We start from the raw sequence: 16,750 nt of genomic DNA, 5'->3' as shown, positions 1-16,750 counted from the left end.
CTGGCACTTGCCTTCTCCACAAAGAAGAACAAAAATAAGGAGTAGATAATTAAACTCCAAATAGACCATCTAGTATTCAACAGATAAGTGACATGAAACACCTAAAGCAAGGAAGGAGAGAAAAACAAGGCAGTTTGCTCAGTTGAGATTATCTGGGAGCCTGGAAAGACTCCTTAATGTATGGAAAGGGTAAGAGAGTGACCCCCACTAATGCACATTTTCATCATGGACTTCTGCATCCTAGCCATTGGGATGCCTCTAGACCCTCACAGACCCCCCCCCTCCCCGAGGCTACCAAAGAGTTGCCTGGAGACTGCCCAAAGGCACAGTTCGAGAGGAGAGTTCATGGTGGGTCCCATGGGTTTCACACACCCTTGAGTGCTAGGCAGCTACAGAAGGGTCCTTTATTGAGATCCTATTCCCAACCAGGCTGCATTCTGCACAGGGTCCCAACAGCCCTTGCATATCCACATCTCTGGAGCCACATTGACATTTCCCACCTGAAGTGTCTGCTGCACCTAGCTGCTGCTGCCAGAGACGATATATTTAACAAGCGCTGAAATAAAAAAAAAAAAAGAAAGAAACTTCCACCTATGGATACTATAACCAAGAAAGTTGTCCTTCATAAATGAAAGATTAAAAAAAAGTATATTCCAGACAAGTAAAAGCTAAGGGAATTTGCTACCATTAGACTGGCCCTACTGGTAATGCTTAAAGGAGTCCTACACATGGAAGTGAAAAGCTATCTACCATCATGAAAGCACACAAAAGTATTAAACCTACTGGTAGAGCAAACACAAATAAGGAAGAGAGAAAACTCAAATGTTATCACTACGTAAAACCAGCTGACCACAATGATAAACAATAAGATAAAAAGGAAACAAGAAATATACAAAACTACCAGAAATTAACTAACAAAATGACATATCAATGATAACATTGAAGGTAAATGGATTAAATTTTACACTTAAAAAATATAGAGTGGCTAAATGGATTAAAATATAACCCAACTATATTCTATCTATAAGCACCTATAAAGACAGATATAGAATGAAAGTAAAGGGATATCAAAAGATATTCCACACAAATGGAAACCAAAACCAAGCAGAAATAGCTATAGTTATATAAGATAAAACAGACTTTAAGTTCAAAATAGCAAAAGCAGACAAAGAATGTCATTATGTAATGAAAAAAGGAATGAATTCAGCAAGAGAAAGTAACAATTCTAAATGTATGCACCCAACAATGGAGCACCCAGATATATAAAGCAAATATTATTATATCTAAGGGGACAGATAAACTCCAATACGATAATAGTGGGGACTCCAACACCCCACTGTCAACATTAGACAGCTCATATAGATAGAAATTAACAAATAAACATTGGATTTAAATTGTATATTAAACTGAAGAAACCTGACAGACATTTATATAACATTTTATCCAACAGCTACAAAGTGCACATTCCTCTCATCAGCACATGAAACATTCTCTAGGATGGACCATATGTTAGAAAACAAAACAAGTCTCAACAAATTTTTAAACATTGAAATGATGTCAAGTATCTTCTCTTACTACAGTGAAATAAAACTAGAAATCAATAACAAGAGGAACTTTGGAAACTGTAAAAAATGTGGAAATTAAACAGCAGACTCCTGAATGACCATTGGGTCAAGGAAGGAATTAAGGAGTAAATCAAACATTCTTTTAAACAAACAAAAATGGAAATACAGCATACCAAAACCTATGGGGATACAGCAAAAGCAGTGCTAAAAGGCAAATTTATAGTGACAAACAACTATCTCAAACAAAAGAAAGATTTTAAATAAACACTCTAACAAAGCACCTCAAGAATGAAAAAAAAAAAAGGACAAATCAAACCCAAAACTGGTAGAAGAAATTACAAAGTTTAGAGCAGAACTGGACAAAATAGAGACTTTAAAAAATAATACAAAGGATAAAAAAAAGTTGACTTTTTGAAAATGTAAACAAGACTGATAAGCCAGTAGGCCAAGTAACCAAGATAAAAAAGAACAGACCCAAATAAATAAAATCAGAAAAAAAGAAGATATTACAATTGTCACTAGAGAAATACAGAAGACCACAATACAATCATGGATAACTGTATACTAACAACTGAAAATTTTAGAGAAAATGAATGAATTCCTAGAGACATACAACCTACCAAGATTGAACCAGAAAGAAATAGAAACCAAAGCTGACAAATAATGAGTAATGACATTGAATTGTAATAAAAACTCTACCAATAAGAAAAGTCCAGGATCAGATGATTTCACTGCTGAATTCTAACGAATTTTCAAATATGAACTAACACCTATTCTTCTCAAACTATTCCAAAAAAATTCAAGAAAAGTAAAGTTGCCCTAATTCATTCTAAGAGGCTGGCATTACTGTGATACCAAAACCAGACAAGGATGCAACAAAGAAGAAATCTATAGGCCAATATCCCTGATGCACATAGATTCAAAGTTCCTTAACAAAATACTAACAAACCAAATCCAACAGCACATGTAAAATATAATGGACAATGATCAAGTGGGATTTATAGCAGGGATGCAAGGATGGTTTGACATATGCAAATCAATAAATGTGACATATCACATTAACAAAATAAGGGGAAAGAACCATATGGTAATCTCAATAGACTCCTTAAAAGCATTTGATAAAATTTAACATCTCTTCCTAACAAAAAACTCTCAACAAACTACGCATTGAAAGAACCTAACTCGGCCAGGCATGGTAGCTCACACCTGTAATTCCAGCACTTTGGGAGGCCGAGATGGGCAGGTCACTTGAGGTCATGAGTTTAAGACCAGCCTGGGCAACACGGTGAAACCTTGTCCCTACTAAAAATACAAAATATTAGCAAGGCGTGGTGGCACGTACCTGTAGTCCTAGCTACTCAGGAGCCTGAGGTGGGAGAATTAGTTGAACCTAGGAGGTGGAGGTTGCAGTTAGCCAAGATCATGCCATTTCACTCCAGCCTGGGTGACAGAGAAAGACTCCATCAAAAAAAAAAAAAAAAAAAAAAAAAAAAAAAAAGAACACAACTTAACATAATAAAGGCCATATATGACAAATCCACATCTAGCATCACACTAAATGGGCAAAGGCTGAATGTCTTTCCTCTAAGGCCTAAAACAAGACAACATTGCCCATGTTCAGCACTCTTATTTAACATAGTGCTGGGAAGTTCTAGCAAGAGAAATCATGTAAGAGAAAGAAATAAAAGGCATTCAAATTGGGAAAGAGAAAGTCAAATTGTCACTCTTTGCAGATGATAATGATCTTATGTCTAGAAAACTTAAAGATTCCACCAAATTCTTAGATCTGATAAGTAAGTTAAATAACTTTGCAAGATACAGAATCAACATGCAAAAATCAGTAGTGTTTCAAATAAAATACCTAAAGATAAATTTTACCAAAGAGGTGAAAAACTTTTACAAGGAAAATTGCAAAAGTCTTATGAAAGAAATTGAAAAGGATACAAATAACTAAAAGTAATCCCATGCTCATGAATCAGAAAAATTAATTTTGTTAATATAACCATAATGTCTAAAGCGATCTACAGATTCATACAATTCTCATCAAAATACCAGTGTCATTTTCCATAGAAATAGAAAAAATGTCCTACAATTAAATGGAACCAAATATAGCTTAAATAGCCAAAGCCATTCTGAGCAAATAGAATAAAACCAGAGTCATGATAGTACCTGAGTTCAAAGTATATTACAAGTCTCTAGTAAATAAAAATCGAGGTATTGCTATAAAAATAGATACATCGAAGAGAGAACCAATAAAATGGAAGAGAGAACCAAGAAATAAACCCACATACATACAGCCAACTGACTTTTGACAAAGACACCAAGAGCATTCGTTAGAAAAAGGACATCCTCTTCATTAATGGTGCAAAAAAATTGGATGCTCATATGCATAAGAATGAAAGTGAACCCTTATTTTTCACCAAATGCAAAAATAAACTTAAAATAGATTAAAGACTTAAACACAAATCTTGGAACTATAAGATTATTAGAAAAAATCATAGGAAAAACTTCAGGACATTGATCTAGACAAAGCTTTTATTATTGAGACTTCAAAAGCACAGACAACAAGAACAAGAATAGGCAAATGGGACTATGTTAAACTAAAAACTTCTTCACAGCAAAGAAAACAATGAACAGAGTGAATGGCAATGTGTTTAATGGAAGTAAATATTTGCAAATATTCTTGACTAATATCCAGAATATGTAAGAAACTCAAACAACTCAACAGTGAAAAAACAAATAATCCTGTTAAAATGTGTGAAAGGACATGAATAGATATTTCTCAAAAGAAGACATAAAAATGGCCAAAGAATATATGAAAAAATGTTCAACATCACTAATCATCAGGGAAATGCAAATTAAGACAACAATGAGATATTATCTTGCCCCAGTTAGAATGACTATTATTAAAAGACAAACAACTACAGAGGCTAGTTATGGATGCTAGTGAAAAGAGAGCTCTTATATGCTGTTGGTGAAAGTGTAAATTAGTATAGCCACTATTGAAAACATTATGGAGATTCCTAAAAAACATGTAAGTAGAAGTACCATGCAATCTAGTAATTCTACTGAGTATATATCCAAAAGAAAATAAATGAATGTATCAGAGGAATACCCATACTCCCATGTTTATTTGAGCACTATTCGCAATAATCAAGATAAGGAATCAATCTAAGTGCTCATTAATGGATGAGTGGATTAAGAAAATGTGGCATATATACACAACAGAATGCTATCAGCCATAAAGAGTAATGAAATCATGCATTTGCAGCAACATGGATAGAACTGGAGGTCCTTAGATTAGGTGAATATGCTAGGCACAGGAAGACAAATATTGTATGTTGTCACTCATATACAGAAGCTGAAAAAAAGTTGATCTCATGGAGACAGAGAGTAGAATGATAGATATCAGACACCGGGAAGGGTGTGTGTGTGTAGGTTGAGGCACGTGGGAGTGGATAAAGAGAGGTTGGTTAATGGGTACAAACATACAGCTAGCTAGAAGAAATAAATTCCAATGCTTAATAGCAGAGTAGGCTGACTATAGTTAACAACAACGTATTGTATATTTCCAAATAGTTAGCAGAGAGGACTTGAAATGTTCTCAAAACATGGAAATGATACTCCAGGTGAGGGACGACCCAAATATTCAGACTTGAATATTACACAGTCTTTGGATGTAACAAAATATCACATGTGCCCCATTAATACATACACATACTATGTTTCAATAGAAAAGGAGGTTCTGACACAAAGTAGATTAATGTATAGTCACACATTTATATATATACTATGCACATCCGTATATATATGCTTTACACATATTTATCTCTACATTATATATTTTGCATACATGTGTAAACACATATATATACACAAAATATATATATATATATATACCTATACTCTGACATTTTATTATTCATATTAGTCCTCATTATGAGGCTATCTATACTGCTGTTTTTACATTTTCTGAGGGACACTTTTTTGGGGTGATGCGTGCTCATTATCTTGATTGTTATGATGCTTTCATGATTGTACACTTACGTGTACCTCAATTGTACCTCATAAAAGCTGTTATGAAAAGCTCAAGAACTACCCTCCCAAATTTATTTGTTTTCCACCAGATAAAAATTGGTACTGATAATTTAGATTTTGTCTTTCAAGTCTTCTTTTATTCTTATATACAAATCCAGTACTTAGTTGAATTTACATGTAAAAACATAATATATGTAAAATATTATCTTGCTTTTCTCAGAATTTCCATTTTATTTTGAAAATATGATTAATTTGTAATTTACCTGTGATTTTGATATAACACTAAGTCTAGGTAAATTAATCCCATAACTTATTTTCTGTGCAAGTACTAAAAGCATCCAGAAGAAAACTCATTATGATCTCTTGAGAATGATAATGGGATAATTGGTGTCACCTGGGATTATAGTTCCTTTGCATGTTGGCAAATCCAATAAATTCTGATTGATCAAAGTTTAGGGCAACTATGCTAAGGGAAACTGCTAAGAAAGGACCTTAGATTTTTCAGCCCATGTTTTGGCTTGAGGTCAATGAATAGGTAAAATGCATTATACTTGAAGTTACACCTTCTCAGAGAAAAGAAGTTGCAAAAAAACAAACAAAAAAAACAAGAGGGTCATTATTTTTGTCTGCTTGAGGTCTAAATAGTCACTTGGGGTGACCGAGTCACAATATGAAGGTAAAAGTTAATAATTCAACATCAGCAGTAAATTAAGCATTTTAGAATGAGGATTGAATACAGGAAATTATGAAGGTATCTCTGTTGCCCCAGAACTATAATAGTACAGATTTTGGGCCCTGAGATAATTCCTGGCGGTATGGGTCGAAATTGGGTGGGACTGAAGGGATGGAAAACTGCAGGAAATAGAGCATTTGGCAAATAGCAAATCTTACTGATGTAAGAAAGATGTAGACATAAAGATTAGAATTGTAGAGCATAGCTCAGAGCTGGAACAGAGGCTGTGAGGGTGGAAATATAAATGGGTCCAGGATAAAAGACCCTGTAGATGCAGACTGAGATACTAAGCCCTAGTCCAACCTCTGGGACTTATCTTATCCCAGTGTTCCAATGGAATAAATTATTCTCTACTGCCTGGAGGATTGCAAATCTAGGAACCAAGTAGGCCATTTCAGCCAAGGAATTACATAGCTGCTTGAACTCAGGTAAAGGTAGCTCTTCTGAACAGAAGTATTACAGAAGAAGGAGCATTACTTCATTGGCTTTAGCATAATTCCTTCTTAAGACAATTATTTTATACACAAATGGCAATCTTAAGCCAATACTCTTAAAATATTTTTAGATAATAATACCAGCAACTTGATACATTATTTAAATGTATTTCTTTACCCTTTAGTTTCAGATTGTGTTTCTTGTTGACAAATTTGTAGATCATGAACAACTAAAAGTTAATATTTTGTGAGAGGAAAGATCAAAGATGAGGGAAAAGACTGAGGACAACTGGGTACTGCCCTATGGCATGCCCTGGGGAATGCACTCTCATTGATTCAATTGTTAGACCATGACCTTCTCAGCACTTACATGAAGAACAGTCCCTTCCTTGCCTTAACCAAAGAAAATACATCTTCTTTTTAATCTTCCTCACCTCAGTGAATCTGTTATTTGTTTAAAAAAGTTACTGAGGTGTAACTTACATATAACATAGCATGCAAGTCTTAAGTGTATAGCTTGATTCATTTACAACTATGTATATACTAGTGTAACTACTACCAAAATCAATATATAGATGATTTCCAATACCCAAGAAGGTCCCTTGCACCCCTTTCAGTCTGAAGACCCCAAAAGTAAAACCTATCTTGATATAACTAGAATTAGTTTCATCAGTTTTTAAACTTTGAATAAGTGAAATATATATTTTTAACGTCTAACCTCTTTCACCACTCATTATTATGCTTATGAGATTCATCCATGTTGCATGTGAAGAACTTTGTATTTGTTAATAACTGCAGAGTATTCCACTGTACACACACAGTACAATTAATTTAATCATTCTATTAATTATAAGAATTTTGATTATTTTCAGTTTGGAACCATTATAAGTAAAACTATGAACATTTTCTCTGTACCTCTTTTAGTAAACACTGTTGTTATTCACTCTGTGTGTGTGTGTGTGTGTGTATGTATGTATGCGTGTGTGTTTGGATATATACCCCAAAGTGAGATTATTGGGCTGTGTGGTACACACATGTTTTCCTTTAGTAGATATTGTCAAATATTTTTCCAAATGAGTTTTATCAAATCATACTCCCGTCAGCTTCATATCCTCACCTATTATTTGTATTCTCAGCTTTTTTCAATTTTATCTATTATGTTTGCGTAATACTATTTCATTGCAGTTTTTAATTTATATTTGTTTAATAACAAGATATTGAGCTTATTTGCATGCGTTTATCAGCCACTTTGATCCCATCTTTTGCATAATCTCCGTCGAATGTTTTTTCCATTGTTGTAATTAGGTTGACTTTTTTTTCCTTTTTCGCTTGTATGAATTCTCTGCACGTTCTTGATAAGGCAATTGTTAAATGTTTTACAAATATCTTCCCTTAGTCTGTGGCTTATGATTTGAACTATCTTAGTTGTAGCTTTTGTTAAACAAAAGTTTCTAATTCAAATAAATCTAACTAATCTTTATTTTCTTATGTTAGTGCTTATGCATGTGTTGGCGTGTGTGTGTTCTATTTAAGAAATTTTGGTTACCCAAAGTTAATGAGTCATAAAGACATTTAGCATTGAAAAATATTGGAGAACAAAGCTGTAGGATTTACAGTACCAAATATTAAAACTCACCATAATGCTGAAGTCATTAAGACAGAGTACTAGTAACACAAGTACAGATACATGGACCAATGGCATATTATGTAATTCAGAAACAAATTCACATACATAGTCACTTAATTTATGACAGTCTCAAATGCAATATTGAATGGGCAAAGGATGATCATTTTTATAAAAGACAGGAAGTCAATGGAATATCTAATAGAGAAAAGATAAGGATTCTGATCACCCCTTCTACTAAAAACAAAAATTATTTTCCCTTGAGTTATAGATTTAAATGTGAGTACCATCTTATTTTTACAAATCTAAATGTGCAAACTATCGTATTTGTAAGACATAAATTCCAGCTATTTGATAATTATCTGATATTATTTGAAGCGTGCAGTCACATTTCTTCCAAATTCTCTTGTCTAGTGATTTTCTCTCATTATAATCAATTTGATCCATTGCATTATATGTAAAAGGTCTTCGTGAAAACAAAAGGAAGGCACTTGGTGGAGGCTTTGGAATATATTACTAAAGGTAAGATTTCCATAAGCGGTTTTGGGGAGAGTACAAAACATTAATGGGATTGAGATAGTAACTGGAAAGGGAGTGAGGGAGCAGGAAGGGCACAAAGGGAAGTTGTTGAGAAAGGCCTGAGGTCAGGTGGGGCACAAAAGTTGTGTAATTTATGAATCCAAGACCTAGCATGAAGACCCTGGAGACTTGAAGCAAGAGTGGAGACTGGCAGATGGAAAGACTGCAGAAAGGAGTTTGGACAGCTTAAAATCCTGCCTGCTGGGGCCCACCACTGAGTTCTCAATTTCTCCTTCATGCTATCTTGGTTCTGATAGAGGCTGCCTTACAGTCTTTGCAAAACAAATCTTTTATCGCCATTATCCATTAAATGTCTAGCAACTCTCCAAAATAAAATGTCAAGTTATAAAAGAGACAGAGGAACACTAACTGTTTGACTATGGCCCCTTAATACTGGCTAATTCTTTTGGCAGCATTTTCAATATTTTGTGAAACAAAAGATGCCTACCTTGTCATTTTCAGATCTATATAACCACATGATAATTGTCCCTACATGAAAAAATGTTTCTTCTAAGCCCTCCCCAAGAAGTTCATGAGAATGAACTCAACATGTAATATTACTTTGTATTTGTATAGTATATTTTAGCTTATAAACTCCTTTATTAAAAGCATGGAGATAACTAACATTTACTTTTAGATCACAATAGTATTAGAATAAAACATTGCATGTAATCTCATTTAACATTATAACAATGCTATTGGGTAGTCACTTATGAATCTTATTTTCAAATAGAGAAACTGACAAAGATATAATATAACTTACCCAAGTCCACACAGATTGTAAATTTGTGTCTTAATAAGAACCTAGCCTTTCACTATGTAGTGTACTCGGGCTTTTAAATGACAGTACACAGGGGAGATTTGTTCAGTGAGGCAGTCAGTACAAGGTACGTGCCTCTAACAGATCAAGGGATTTACAGTGGACACTGGACATGAATACATGATAATCAGAACAAATCTAGAGTCTGTGAAGATTACAAATCATGATTGTGGGGACATTTCTAGTTTGTAACCCAGGCAACATCATCAATGAACCTCACCAATTTTAAACTTTTACCTTGGGAACAAACTGCAAAGATTAGTTGCATGATTCGGCAGAGCCACAATCAGATAACAAAGGTCACTGTAAGGGAAAATGACTTGCTGGTCCAAAAAAGGGTAACAACTTCTCAGCTTTATTAAATTCATTCAGTAATTATTTATTGAGGTCTTCAGATGATTTATGCTCCCTTCCAGATGCTGAAGATACATAGAATAACCAAACATATAAACTACACAATCTTATGGAGTTTGGTAACTGTTCTATAATGTGTTACATACTTGGAGAGGTTCTGGGAATGAAAAGATACTCAATTTTCCTAAGAACTTCCTGGTTAAAAGGAAAACTACCTGCAGTTTGGGAGAATTGTAATAGAGATTTGTCCAGAAACAATGTGGAAACAACTAACTACCTTGAGAGGTCTAGAAATACTGAACACTAAATTGTAAAACACTAAAAATTCCAGATATCATTTGAGTCACATGATGAGAAATAAGCAGGACATTTAGAACAAAGAAAGAAATATCACACAGACAGAAATCACATATGAGAATAGAAAATTTACTCAAAAACTAGGTGTAATCAGATGTTGTTGAATTGTCTTATTATTCTGAAAACTTGGGAAATGTTTGTATATGTGAGTGCATGGCCGTTTATATTGAAGTCTCTACCTAGCTTGCTGGCATCTTTTTAAAATTATGAATTAAGTTTTTGTTCTTTGTAAGAAAGAATACATTATTATTTAATAAAAATATTTTTCTTATGTCTTGCTTAAGAAAGGGCAATTGAATATCTAAAAGGGAAGAATAAAAATAAGGAAAGAAGTGTGTAGTCATAAGTTATTTTGTGTTAGTTCTGGGGTGATGGTTAGGAAATAAAAATTAAAACAAAGATCAGAGGCTCTTAAGATAGAACTTTCTGGTCTTGCTAAAGTAGATAATGAATGTCCAGAAAACCATCTGCAGTAAAGGAGAACTAAGCATCACTAAAAATTGCTCACCTACAGCCAGAAGAATTTTTTTTTTTGATTGAGGGAGATGGTGTTAATTTAAAAACATACCAAAGCTTATCTGTAAAGTCTTTCATAGATAAGATGAATTATCTGTAGCTTAACTTTAATTGACTTTAAATAATTTTACATGATCTTGAAATTAACACTTACAAATTATTGAGCAACTTTCTCCAACAAACTACATTGTAAAAAGAAAGCTGGAAAAAAATGCTGTTACTTCACCACACCAGCATGGTTTATATATTGGAAATGTATAATTGTCATTTATTTCTTGCTAAACTGCTGTTTATAAAGGAGAGTGTTGATTCAACATCAAGTGAAGTGTTTATGGAAACTCAATTTCTTTGGTTTTATCTGTTGGTCCTGTCAATTCCTGGCATTGCTCTACCCAACACAATGCTGTCTGTATTTATAGCACTGATGTCTTCATATAGAGTTGTTATCCAGCTTCAAATATGGTTTTAAAAGAATTTAGGAAGTGTTGGAAAGCAAAGAATAACTTGATTTGCATGTGAGTCCCAAACATGGGTGCCAGTTGGCTGTTTCTGTTCATAAATTTCCTATTTTCATAGATTGTTCTCTTTCTGTTTAAGCTTTTTAGCATAGTAGGAAATTATCTACAATAACTTTTTTTCCCCTAAAATAAAAATCTGACACATTTATCTAGCATATAACAACATGATAGAATATTTCTACTTGGATTATCCCAGAATACTCTTGAGAGATAAAGGCTAATTTGCTTACAATCACATCATGTTTGTCTGAATATATCCATTTTAAAAAGAACCTTTACATCAATCATTTATTCAGAGATTGGCTAACAAAAATTTTAGAAACCACATATAAATAATACATATTGAGGAAGCATTCATGTGTTAAATGTGATTTTAAAATCATATTTGTAAAATAATTGTTGCATATATTCTAGCTGTGGCTTTATTCTAATTATCCACTGGACACAGACATCCTCTCCTCTCCCTTCACTTTCTCCATGACTGAACTCTTACCTACAACAATCTCATTTGTGTCTGATTGCTTCTTCACACCACTCAGTAAAATTGTGCTTATGCTTCAAAGTCCTCTATGTTGCAAGGGCTCGATGACTCCAGACTTGCTCAGAATCTCAGGCCAAAAAGTACTCTAGACTTTAACAAATTCAAATTTATGTTGCACATAAAATAAAGCCAAAGTCAGTTTTTGAATTTGAATTTTAAGAACCCTGGGAGATTAATGGTCCTTTGAAAATTTCCCCCTCTTATTCTACAATTTGCAGCCTCTCCTGTGTTCTTGTATCATTTGCTCAGGAGTAGATAACTGCCAAGTTATAAAGATAATCAGAAGCCCTGTGGAAAGGCCAATCTGGAGAGCAACTAGGGCCTCCCACCAACCAACAGTACCAACTTGCAAGTCACATAAGTAAATCAATTTGGAAGCAGGGAAGTCATCAGAGACATAAATGTCTGCAGTCTCAACTGACAACTGATTGCAATCAATGAGGCACCATAAACTAAATGTGCTCAGTCAAGCCATCCTTGAATTACTGATTCCCAGTCCGAGAGACAATATTTATTACTTTAAGTCACTGAGCCTTGGGATTATTTATTATGAGAAGTAGATAGGTAAAACAAAGTTGAATAGCAAGATAAATGTATATTGACTTTCGTTCTGATTATGAAAGCTACAAATTGTAGAGTCATTGAGCCCTTGCAACATAGAGGACTTTGAAGCATAAGCAGATCTCAGAATATATTGCTTAATTTTTAAAAGTAAATGCAATTTAATTTGATTAATGATCAAATACTATGAATCAATATTTAGTCTTCATAAATTTTTAGTTTGCACTTTGGCAGTCAGTCTCTGACATAAAGCAACCAACCTAAAATTACCTTATGTGTCCTCATGTTAGGCTATTTTTCCTACCTAGAGAATATAACACTTGAAATCGTTTCTCACTATGCACACTCAAACTTAATTTTGATAATTAAGAATGAAGTTTACATTATTCATCAACAAAATGGAGCCAAATGAACAGAGTTCTTTATAGAACTGGTCATACCAAATGTGAAGGAATGTTATTTCTTTCAAGATTATGTATTGCTTATATTACTGGTGGCAACAGTTCTACCTTTAGTGAAATTATTAACAGTAGGAGATAAAATAGTTAAAGTTGTTTTTAAGGCTCAGTACCTACACTTAACAAAAATATAAACTTGACAACCCATTTGACCTCCAGATTTTATTTCCTAGTTTCATTTCAGTGAATCAGAACCATAAAGGTGAGCTACTAATATATTTCAAGGAGTGTTAAACTGATAGACACAAGCAAATATCTGTGTATGACTGAAAATTCCTAATTAGTTGATTGGTTTAAATACATTCTTCAACCCACAGATACTTCAATTTTTCTTATTTTAAAATATAGAAATTAGGATATATGCTCTTCAAGTATTCCTCCTGAATTAATATACCATGTTGAATTTTAGTTTTCTCTGTTGTTCCAAAGTTAGAAAAAATAAATAAACAAATGAGGAGGGAGACATTTTCAATCAATAACAGAACCTTAGCAAGCCAGAAACCTAATGTAGTTATTACTATTAATGATAGATCATCCTTTAGTAGTTATTGAATAATAAACATGGTAATTTTGAATGATATTAGAACTAAAATGGTTATATAGTTTCTTAAGGCAAGTACTGACACCTAATGCTATAAAACATTTAGAAAAATAGACCCAATTGATTTCAGATAACTAAAAACACTCAGAAAAATCATGATTTTTTTCCCTTCATGTTCTTCCAGAGTAGTTCAAATCATAACTGATAATGTGCAAAGAGTAATGACATTTGATTTTGAATGTAAGTGTTAGAAATAACTTTCCTCTTGGGGTAGGGAAAACCACCATTTTTAAGGGGTGGTTGACTCAGCCCTTTCAGCCTGCCTTCAGGATATTATTTTATGAGGCCAGCATCATCCTGATACCAAAACTTGGTAGAGATATAACAACAACAAAAAAAAAAACTTCAGGCCAATATCCTTGATGAACGTTGATTCAAAAATCCTCAATAAAATACTGGCAAACCAAATCCAGCAGTGCATGAAAAAACTTAACCACCATGATCAAGTTGCCTTCATCTCCAGGATGCAAGGTTGGTCCAACATACACAAATCAATAAATGTGATTCATCACATAAGCAGAACTAAAGACAAAAACCACATGACTATCTCAATAGAATGTAGGAAAGGCCTTTGTTAAAAAACCACATCCCATTCATGTTAAAAACTCTCAATAAACTTAGTATTGAAGAAACATAACTCAAAATAATAAAAGCCATGTATAACAAACCCACAGCAAACATAATACCAAATGGGCGAAAGCTGGAAGCATTTTCCTTGAAAACCGACACAAGATGAGGATGCCCTGTCTCAACACTCCTATTCAACATATTATTGGAAATCATGGCCTGGGCAATCAGGCAAGAGAAGAAAATAAAAAGGGTATTCAAATAGGAAGAGAGGAAGTCAAACTCTCTTTGTTTGCAGGTGACGTGATCCTACATACAGAAAACCCCATTGTCTCAGCCCAGAAGCTTCTTAAGCTAATAAACAACTTCAACTTCAGCAAAGTCTCAGAATACAAAGTCAGTGTGCAAAAATCAATAACATTCCTATACACCAACAAGAAGCAAGCAGAAGGCCAAATCATGAATGAACTCCTAATTAGGTTCACAATTGCTTCCTAGGAATATAGCTAACAAGGGAGGTGAAGGACTTCACCTAGGAGAGCTACAAACTACTGCTCAAACAAATCAAAGTTAGGACACAAACAAATGAAAAAATATTCCATGCTCATGGATTGGAAGAATCAATATTGTGAAAATGGCCATACTGCCCAAAGTAATTTATAGATTCAATGCTATTCCCATTAAACTATCACTGGCATTCTTCACAGAATTAGAAAACTTTATTTTAAAATTTATGTAGAACCAAAGAAGACCCCAAATAGCCAAGAAAATTCTAAGCATAAAGAACAAAGCTGGAGGAATCACTCTACCAAACTTCAAACTATACTGCAAGGCTACAGTAATCAAAACAGCATGGTACTGGTATAGGAAAAGACACATAGACCAGCGGAACAGAATAGAACACTCAGAAATAAGACTGCCCACCTACAGCAATCTGATCTTCAACAAGCCTGACAGAAACAAGCAATGGGTAAGGATTCCTATTGAATAAATGGTGTTGGGAGAGCTGGCTAGCCATACAAAGGAAATTGAAACTGAATCTTTTCCTTACACCTTATATAAAAATTAACTCAAGATAGATTGAAGACTTAAATGTAAAACCCCAAACTACAAAAACCCTTTAAAAATCTAGGCAATACCATTCTGGACATAGGCATGGGCAGAGATGTCAAGACGAAAATGTCAAAAGCAATTTCAACAAAGCAAAAATTGACAATGGGATCTAATTAAAGAGCTTCTGCACAGCAAAATAACCTATCATCAGAGTGAACAGAGAACCTACAGAATGGGAGAAAAATTTTGCAGTCCATTCACCTGATAAAGGTCTAATATCCAGAGAGTACAAGGAACTTAAACAAATTCACAAGAAAAAAAACAAACAACACCATTAAAAGGTGGGCAAAGGACATGAACAGATACTTCTCAAAGAAGACATTCATGCAGCCAACAACATATGAAAAGAAGCTGAACATCACTGATAATTAGAGAAATGCAAATCAAAACCACAGTGAGACACCATCTCACTCCAGTCAGAATGGTTACTATTAAAAGTCAAAAGGAACAGATGCTGATGAGGTTGCAGAGAAAAAGGAATGCTTTTACACTGTTGGTGGGAGTGTAAATTAGTTCAACCATTGTGGAAGACAGTGTGAAAATTCCTCAAAGACCTAAAGGCAGAAATACTACTTGATCCAACAATTTCATTACTGGGTATATACTCAAAGGAATATAAATATTCTATTATAAAGATACATGCACATGTGTGTTCACTGCAGCACTATTCTTAAAAGCAAAGATAAAATCAATCTAAATGCCCATGAATTATAGGCTGGATAAAGAAAATGTGATATATATACACCAGGGAACACTATGCAGCCATAAAAAGGAACACAGTTATGTCCTTTGCAGTGACATGGAAGGGGTTGGAAACCATTATCCTTAACATACTAACACAGGAACAGAAAACCAAACACTATATATTCTCACTTATAAGTGGGTGCTGAATGATGAGAACACATGGACACATGATAGGGAACAACACCCACTAGGTCCTGTCAGAAGGGAAGATACGGGAGGGAGAGTATCAGTAAGAATAGCTAATGGATGCTAGGCTTAATACCTAGGTTATGCAATGATCTGTGCAGCAAACCACCATGGCACACATTCACCTATGTAACTAACCTGCACATGTACCACTGAACTTAGAAATTGAAGAAAAAAGTATTATCTCACCAAGCTCTGTCCAGGTGGCTGCAAAGAAACTGGACTATGAATGCATAAAGCTCACACACACACACACACACACACACAGTATAACTTTCCAATTATTTTTTTTTTTTGTACTTTAAGGAAATTTGAGCCCTTTAAAGCTTAGCTCTTGCCTTTAGGCTTTCACAGATTTAAGCTAAAGTTAATATAGTCCTACTTCATGGTATGAACCTGATAACCTACTACAGGCAATATGTTCAATGATTCTTTCTGGTC

The 16,750-nt window shown here is 34.1% G+C and overlaps 1 protein-coding gene across 3 annotated transcripts in view; it reads right to left on the bottom strand.

Annotated features, from left to right (window-relative positions):
* Positions 1-16,523, bottom strand: part of CRISP1 (cysteine rich secretory protein 1) — a 52,709-nt gene extending 36,186 nt beyond the window's left edge. The window contains exon 1 of one of the 3 annotated variants that reach the window (XM_030929281.1): positions 16,448-16,523. The gene's annotated coding sequence lies outside the window, so the exon portion shown is untranslated. Of the gene's footprint in view, positions 1-9,736; positions 9,814-16,447 lie in introns of those variants that run through there. The other 2 variants (XM_030929280.1, XM_030929282.1) reach the window with 2 other exon arrangements.
* Between the last annotated feature and the right edge of the window lie 227 nt (positions 16,524-16,750).

The sequence above is a fragment of the Rhinopithecus roxellana genome, chromosome 4 (assembly GCF_007565055.1).
Source record: "Rhinopithecus roxellana isolate Shanxi Qingling chromosome 4, ASM756505v1, whole genome shotgun sequence".
NCBI lineage: Eukaryota > Metazoa > Chordata > Mammalia > Primates > Cercopithecidae > Rhinopithecus > Rhinopithecus roxellana.
The sequence above is the reverse complement of the archived record's forward strand: the minus strand, read 5'-3'. Positions and strand labels throughout refer to the sequence as shown.